Genomic DNA, 9,443 nt, shown 5'->3' with positions numbered 1-9,443 from the left:
GCGTGCCCTCTAGGTTTTTCAGCGCTGTGGCTGATAGTTTTCAGGAATGTTGTCATTTCAATATATTTATACGTTGAATTTCACCAGTAAAGAAATTGTGGCGTGGAGAGGTTGGAGAAGCCTGGGTACTTAATCCACCTGCCGCTCATGCAGGCTGTGGGCAACTCTCTTCGCCCTCCGTACAAACTTTGTGCCTGATTTAGGGAGGCTTTTCTCCCATTTTGTAGCTATGGAAATAAGCTTCGTAAACCAAGCCCCTTGTATTGAAAGGCCTCTGGAGACAGCACAACTGCCACAGGGGTGGAGAGAGGCACATTTTAAGAGATTTTCAGCACTTGCCCCCATCCTCATTCAACTCCTTGCTCATTCCAGGAAATACCTTATGTAATGAAGTGACAATACGGATGAATAAGGACAGATACGTTATTTCTCCTACTGCAGCCAAGCACAGGAATAAAAACAGACACACGATAGCAGAGAAAGACCATATGGTTTATCTAGTTTACCAATCCACCCAACTAATTTAGCTTTACAATTCCCATCACTCCCTCAGAGATCCTGTATTTATCCCATGCTTTCTTGGTTTCACATACCGTTTTTGTCTTCACCACCTCCACTGGGAGGCTGTTCCATGCACCCACTACTCTCTCTGTAAAGAAATATTTCCTATGATAACTCCTGAGTCTTCCCCCTTTTACCCTCATCCCATGACCCCTTATTCTAGACCCTCCTTTCCATTGAAAGAAGCTTGGCTCCTGTGCATGGAAACCTTTGAGATATTTTAATCTATCATATCTCTCCTTTCTTTAAGTCTATCCCTATATGTTTTAGAGTGAAGACCACTGACCATTTTAATATCCACTCTCTGGACCGACTAGAACCAGTATATCCATTTGAAGGTGCGGGCTCCAGAATTGTACACAGTATTCCAAGTGAGGTCTCACCAGGGACCTATACAGGGGCAATATCACCTCCCTTTTTCTGCTGACCATTCCTCATTCTATGCAGCCAAGCATTTTCTGGCTTTTGCTATTGCTTTATCCACCTCTTTGGCCACCTTATGATCATCAGATACAACCCCCCCCCCCCCCCCCCCAGATCATGCTCTTCTTTTGTGCATGGAAGTATTTCACTCCAATACTGTACCTCTCTCTTAGGTTTTTGCATTCTAAATGTATTACTCTGCATTTTTTATCATTAAATCGTAGCTGCCAGACCCTAGACCATTCCTTGATCTTCACTAGATCTTTTCTAATATTTTCCATGTCTTCGTGGCTGACTACTCTGTTGCAGATTTTGGTATCATCAGCAAAAAGGCAAACCTTTCCCGACAATCCTTCAGTTATGTCACTCACAAAATTGTTGTAAGAAACTGGTCCAAGGATCAGTCTCTAAGACACACCACTTTAACACCACCCCCCTCCTCAGAGTAAACTCCATTTACCACTACCCTCTGTCACCTCCCACTCAGCCAGTTTCTAACCCAGTCAGTCATTCTAGGTTCCACACCAAAGGTGCTCCATTTATTTATAAATCATCTATGCAGAACCGTCTTGCTGAAATCCAAGTACACTACATCTAGTGCTTTCTATTGATCCAACTCTCTGGTCACCCAAAGAAATTGATCAGATTTGTCAGAAAAGATGTATCTTTGGTAAAAACCATACTGCTTCGGATCTTGAAATCCACTAGATTCTACAAAATGCACTAACTTCTGCTTAGCAGGGATTCCATTAATTTGATCACCAACAGAGGTCAATGTATCCAGCCTGAAGTATCCATTCTCTTCCTTACTTCCACTTTTATGAATAGGAAACATATCCACCTGAAGGAGTTCGATTCCATGAACCCCTGAAGACTGCACCCCTGAGACGCCTCTCGTCTCTTCATGCCTGCAGTGAAACGCACAGCCATCTTGATTTACTAACATTTGCAACGCAAACGGAACCTAATACGTAGTGACGTACTTACGCACTAACATTTAGTGAAACGTAACTCCATTTTGGAATCATAATTTGTATTGTATTAATACGAATGCCGCCGCAAATGTCTAACCCGTCAATTAAATGACGAAACAATAGTCTGATCATAAGCTACACCTACTAGAGACCACGCTAGCTATTGCTTGTTCAGCAGTTTGTAAATTGTTTGTTCAGCAAAAACCAGAACGCATGTGTGAAAGATAAGAACTGTAAAGTGTATAAAGGTTTGCTCCTAAGGGGGCGTGGCATGCAGTTGTACTAAGCCGTTGTCTTAGCTGCATCTTGCTGGCAATAAAAGTCTATCTTTACGGATCAGTTGTCTGGGCCTCCTTACTGACTAAAAAGAGACGGTTACATTGGCGAGCCAGCCAGGAGGTACCGGAGACGCTATTTTAGCTCTCCAGAAGGTCCGGTAGTTTGGTGGCGGAGCAGTCCCCCAGACACACCTGGTGAGTGGCCACCGCTGAGTTCAGCGATCAGGTTTCTGAGGGGATCGTTCCACAGAAATTCTGCCGAGATCTCTGGGTTGATGATCCGGGAAGAAGGCTTTCGTGACGATCGGAAGACCCCTGCAGGCGAGTATCATGGAAACAAGGGAATAAGTGAAGAATAGATAAGGAAAATAACCGGTCTATCCCTGGCGGACCGAGGGGGCCTTGATCACACCCCACGCAGTGTGTTAGTAGGAATTACGTTCCGAAGACCACGCGCATAATAAGGAGAAAATAATAAGTGAAGTATACGATAGTGGGAATAGGTTTCTTGTTGTGTGAAAGAGAGTGAATGGCCTCGCAGTTCTAGGCCATAAGAACTGTAAAGTGTATAAAGGTTTGCTCCTAAGGGGGCGTGGCATGCAGTTGTACTAAGCCGTTGTCTTAGCTGCATCTTGCTGGCAATAAAAGTCTATCTTTACGGATCAGTTGTCTGGGCCTCCTTACTGACTAAAAAGAGACGGTTACACACCTGTCTCCAGTCCTCTGCAACTACTCCCGATTCAAAAGACGCATTGAAAAGGTCAGCCAGCGGAGCTGCCAGGATTTCTCTAAGTTCCCTTAGTACCCTCGGATGTCTAAAGTCACTTTATCTTCTTTAAGTTTAGTTAGTGCACTGGGGTCATCCCTGAGGAGTGGGGAAGAGAGTGAGTGTATTAGTGGGAGTAAGGGTGGGGAGGGCAGCGCAAGAGAGTTGTGCACACTACCATGCGAATCAACGTCAGAATCCAGGTAACCACAACTGGGTATGCTACCTGTCTGCAGGGGTGCAGGATCAGAACCAGCAAGGTGGGAGTGTCTCACCAATTGCAGGAGACTTGTCAGCTGGGATTCATATTTGGCCCTCACTGGTCCTCTTACTCTTTATATACCCCTCTGTGGGATCAGGAACTGCCACCAAAGGACCCCACAGAGGACTGGCAATCAACAACCACCCTGAGAGCCTGCACACAGTGCTGTCTTGTTTGTTCTCCACACTTGATAGCAGTTTTAGTCCTGAACTTATTAGTCATAACAACAGGAGGACTACAAAAGCCAGTGCTCAGAAAGGGGACATTTTAAAACCAGACCCTGGTGTTCCCTGAATTTGAAAATGTTGCAGAGGCAGAAAAGAAAGTCTATCAAACTAGAAGGGATTTTATTTTGAAGTGCTTAAAGTCAGTTTGTCTGATTGGCTAAAGAGCACTCATGGTTGAGTAATATTCAGTAATGCCCATCACATCAGAAAACTGAAATGAGCAGGTAGCGAGTCATAACTGAGCATTCTCTGGGTTTCAGCCATAGACTCAGGGAGTTTACTGAAATTATGAGGTCTCCAGAGACATGCCTGAAATCTACAGCTGAGGCATATAGGGTATGCACTGGAGCCGTAGCACTGTGGTATACAGGCAGTGAATAAGCTCAAATTAAGAGCCCCCAGAATGGGGGGTAAGTGGTGTGTGTGAAGGGCGCCTCAGAAGATAACATAGCAGCTGCAGGTAGGCCCCTTTAAATACCCTGGTTAGATGGAACTTGCACTACTGTGTATGGGTGCTCTGGCTCTAGGGTGTCCCTGGGAGCTGTAGAGATCCTCCAGTGCAAGGTTTTCCCAACCACTGTGTTCAGTCTTGATCAGGTGCCATGAAAGTATTCACTTCATGTAATTCAGTTCAAACCAGCATTTGAGATCTGATCTCAGCATCTTGCAGCAACAAGAGACACCTGCAGTGACTCAAACGTGCAGGAGCTTTCTTCTGAGCACATATATAGTCACGCATCGGGCATGCCTCTCCTTCCTAGCTACAATATGAGCCCCGGCATGTGCAGAGCTGGGCCCTGCTTTATGTAGCACACACATGGCACATAGCACCTCCTCCTCTTCATCCTTTCAACCTCTGTCTTACCCGTAGGGGAGATGGGGAGAGCCAAGCACCAGATTTGACTTGCTTGGAATGGGAGCAGCAGCGATGCAGCTCTGGCAGCCACATATGGCAACTCAGCTGCTCATAGCACATGGATTTCTGATTTCACCTACAAGCAGAGAGAACGGGAGTCCAGGAGTAGGGTGGAGAGGACGGGACACAGAGAAAGCGGTCCAGGCACAGTGAGGGGCTGAGGGTAGGGAAGCAGCAGGAGTCTGCAGGCAGTGAAAAGCAGATGCTGCAGGAGTATCTGCAGGACGAGGTGCTGGTCAGGCGGGTGCTGTGCCCATGGTAAAGATGACTGAGAATGAAGAGAACGAATGAGCAGCAGAAAGAGAGGAGGGGGGCCGAAGCTGAGATTTCTTTTTTGCACAGCAGCACCAGACTGAGCCTGAAGCCCAAGCTAGCGTCACTGAAAAACATGCTGACGCTGTGCGATACCCACAAATGTAACGAGCACTTCATTCTCCGGTGTCAGAGAAACCGTGTTGATGTCAGGAGAAATTCATGGGCACAGGGCCGAATTTAAGATTTTGCACCAGCACATGGCCCTAAAGTGAACAAGCGCAGGCTCCTGTTTCACCCAGTTATTTGTTGCTTTCAGAATTTGGCACCCTAGGTAACTGCCTATGCCTAAATCTGGGCCTGCATGGGTAATGACTGGAGGGACAGCACCAGAAGCAGTTGTCTGTATGCTGCGTGTGTGCAGGTCTGTCTTTCTCTCCTGGTATATATGTGTATGTAACCATACCCCCCTTAAAAGCAGGTAGTACGGGAAGTCACCAGAGGCCCTTGCCATAACACAGGCACAGCTGCATTTAGATTCAGTTACTCACCTTTCCAAGTCCAAACTCAAAAAGACTTGATAGTCAAGTGCAGTAGATATTTCCCTGCACAGAGGGCTTACAATCTAAGGGGTAGATTTTAAGAAAGTGCGCCTTCGCGTACTTTTGTTGGCGCACCAGGCGCAAACAAAAGTACGCTTGATTTTAGCTGATACGCGCGTAGCCGCTAAAATCCAGGATTGGCATGCGCAAGGCTGCCGATGTCGTGTAGCCGGCGCGCGCCGAGCCGCGCAGCCTGCCGCCGTTCCCTCCAAGGCCGCTCCGAAATCGGAGCGGCCTCGGAGGGAATTCGCTTTCGCCCTCCCCTCACCTTCCCCTCCCTTCCTCTATCTAACCCACCCCCCTGGCCCTATCTAGACCCCCCCCCCTACCTTTGTCGGGGGATTTACGCCTCCCAGAGGGAGAAGTAAATCCCCGCGCGCCAGCAGGCCGCTAGCGCGCCGAGACGCGACCTGGGGGCGGTTCCGGAGGGCACAGCTACGCCCCCGGACCGCCCCGGGCCGAAACCACGCCCCCGGGCCCGCCCCCGAAATGCCACGTCCCGCCCCTAAAACGCCGCGCCGATCCGACACGCCCCCCGACACGCCCCCTCGAAAAACCCCGGGACTTAACGCGAGTCCCGGGGCTCTGCACGCGCCGGTAGGCCTATGGAACATAGGCGCACCGGCGCGCAAGGCCCTGCTCGCGTAAATCCAGGCGGATTTACACGAGCAGGGCTTTTAAAATCCGCCCCTAAGGGTGTATTTACTAAGCTGCGATAAGGGTATAACACACGAAAAACAGAGTTTATTGTGCATAAACCACCATTTATCAAATGATCTACCCATATCACAGCAAAATCACGTGGTGGGGGCAGTATTCAGCCGTTGAGCAGTTCGGCTAGTTAACTGGATAAATATATCTGGCTAGCTAACAGGGTATATACTCAGTGGTGCGGTCACGCTGCTGAAGATACCCAGCTATCTTAAAGTTAGCCAGATATGTTTATCCGGCTAACTTTAGGACAGGTCAGCAGCACAACCAGAGTTAGCGCATAACTTGATCAGCTAACTCCAAATATCCGAGTTAGCTGGTTAACCGGTAGATATAGTATACTTGGATTTTCAGAAGGCGTTTGACAAAGTTCCTCATGAGAGGCTTCTAGGAAAAGTAAAAAGTCATGGGATAGGTGGCGATGTCCTTTTGTGGATTGCAAACTGGCTAAAAGATTAAATGGAGAGTAGGATTAAATGGGCAATTTTCTCAGTGGAAGGGAGTGGGCAGTGGAGTGCCTCAGGGATCTGTATTGGGACCCTTACTGTTCAATATATTTATAAATGATCTGGAAAGAAATACGACGAGTGAGATAATCAAATTTGCAGGTGACACAAAATTGTTCAGAGTAGTTAAATCACAAGCAGATTGTGATAAATTGCAGGAAGACCTTGTGAGACTGGAAAATTGGGCATCAAAATGGCAGATGAAATTTAATGTGGACAAGTGCAAGGTGATGCATGTAGGGAAAAATAACCCATGCTATAATTACACAATGTTGGGTTCCATATTAGGTGTTACAACCCAAGAAAGAGATCTAGGTGTCATAGTGGATAACACATTGAAATCGTCGGTGCAGTGTGCTGCGGCAGTCAAAAAAGCAAACAGAATGTTGGGAATTATTAGAAAAGGAATGATGAATAAAACGGAAAATGTCATAATGCCTCTGTATCGCTCCATGGTGAGACCGCACCTTGAATACTGTGTACAATTCTGGTCGCCACATCTCAAAAAAGATATAATTGCCATGGAGAAGGTACAGAGAAGGGCTACCAAAATGATAAGGGGAATGGAACAACTCCCCTATGAGGAAAGACTAAAGAGGTTAGGACTTTTCAGCTTGGAGAAGAGACAGCTGAGGGGGGATATGATAGAGGTGTTTAAAATCATGAGAGGTCTAGAACGGGTAGATGTGACTCTGTTATTTACTCTTTCAGGGCACTCCATGAAGTTAGCATGGGGCACAATTAAAACTAATCGGAGAAAGTTCTTTTTTACTCAACGCACAATTAAACTCTGGAATTTGTTGCCAGAGAATGTGGTTAGTGCAGTTAGTATAGCTGTGTTTAAAAAAGGATTGGATAAGTTCTTGGAGGAGAAGTCCATTACCTGCTATTAAGTTCACTTAGAGAATAGCCACTGTCATTAGTAATGGTTACATGGAATAGACTTAGTTTTTGGGTTCTTGCCAGGTTCTTATGGCCTGGATTGGCCACTGTTGGAAACAGGATGCTGGGCTTGATGGATCCTTGGTCTGACCCAGTATGGCATTTTCTTATGTTCTTATGTTCTTAACTTGTGCTCCCTGGAATGCCCCAAACATATGCAGCTATAATATATATATAGTTATACATGAACTGCATGCAAAGCAGTTCATGTATAACAAATTTCATGCAAATCCAATAACACAGCTTGCAAAAAATAATGCAAGCTGCACCATTTGCTGAAAAGTTAGCTGCAACTCAGGAGCTGTAGATAACTTTTCGGAGGGTGAATCAGGACGTTAATGCATGCCCCAGTGCTCCTGCATGAAATTTAAAGGGCCATAATAGCCCAAAACACCACCCTTCCCAACCATGTAAACCCCCCTCCCTCGAGGGTCTGCGTAGACCCCCACCCATCCCACCCCCGCCACAAATAGAAGTGGCTTAAAAGTAAAAAATTGTTTAAAAACCTAATGTTTACAATTGTGCAGTGACATTTCACCTCCTATCCAAACCCTTCCCCTTTCAAAAACAACTCTTCCACCCCCCAGGATTCATCACTCACCCTCTCCCCCACAGGAGCCATCATACCCCTGCCCCCCCCCCATTTGAAAGATGGCACTGATCAGCCCAGTAGGGGGCCCTCTGGGACTCACTAGCCCCAGGGATGCCCACTAGATTACCAGAGATGCTGTCTAAGATATGGAGTGTGGTGGTCCCAGGGTTGTGGGTAGGAGGCCACTGAACTACTGGGGACTTCTTCTAAGGAAGGAGTGGGGGACTGGAGGTAGGTAGGATGGCTCCCTCACGTGGGGGATTTAACTGGGCGGGGGTGAGTTGTATTTGAAAAGGGAGGGGTTTGGGATGTCGCCACACAAAAGAAAATAAAATGTTTACATTCTTTTACTTTTAAGCTGCTTCAATAGGCAGCAGAGGTCTAGTCAGACCCTCGGGGGAGGGGGGGGGGCATGCATTCTACATGATTTGTAGAGGTTTGGGCCGTCATGGTCCTTTAAGATGATGGCAGCCCCGGAAGAAGGGGATTGCCATATTGTGTTTTTCACGTTTTCCCACAATATTTTTTCTCACAGAGTTTTTTTCTCAAACAAAAAAAAAAATAAAATACTGCAGGGAGCTGTCGTGACATTTTTTTGTGGGAAGGGAAAAATACGATAACACCCCCCCCTCGTAGTATTCGTCCCCTCCTGCGATAAATTATCATGGCTTAGTAAATGACCAGCTAAGTTTGTACCTGAGGCAATGAAGAGTGAAGTGAATTGATTTACGTCACAAGGAAAAGCAGGATTTGAATGCTGGCTTCCCTAGTTCTTAATCGGCCGCTCTAATTACTAAGCTACTCCTCACCTCCAACAGTCCCTGCTATTCCAATATTGAGAGCCTCACATACAGCTCTGCCAGCGCACCTGAGTCCTGATTTGCAACATCCCCTTCTGTTCCAGTAATGTCCCCCACCCAGCTCTGCCAGTGCACCTAAGGGATTTTAACACTGTGATATATCACAGGTAGAGGCAGATTTCCCGAAAGGCAGATTAGGCAACTGCCTAGGCACAACCCCTCTCCCACTGGAATTGTGCCCTGTCAACAGAAGAAGGAGAAATTACTACTTACCTGATAATTTCCTTTGCTTTAGTGAAAGATAGGTAAATCCCAACAAGTGGGTTATGCACCTCTGCCAGCAGGTAGAAATGGAGCAAAAGCTGATGTCACGGCTAAATAGTCCCACCCTGCCATCAGCCTGCTAGTATTCTCTGGAAAAGCCAAACTGTGGACAAACCTGATTAAACTTGAACATTTTTAGCAACAGGCAACCATTTGTGTTTCTCAACCAACCGGAGCACAGAGCTCACCCAAAAGAAGGAACATTTGTAGCAAACTAAGAGCTAGGGAAGCCACTTACCAGTTATCAACTAAGAGCAGGAATCATACTCTGCATCACTTGCCCTAGGAAGGCAAACCACAATATCTG

This window comes from Rhinatrema bivittatum, chromosome 5 (assembly GCF_901001135.1).
Source record: "Rhinatrema bivittatum chromosome 5, aRhiBiv1.1, whole genome shotgun sequence".
NCBI lineage: Eukaryota > Metazoa > Chordata > Amphibia > Gymnophiona > Rhinatrematidae > Rhinatrema > Rhinatrema bivittatum.
This window is presented reverse-complemented; position numbering follows the sequence as displayed.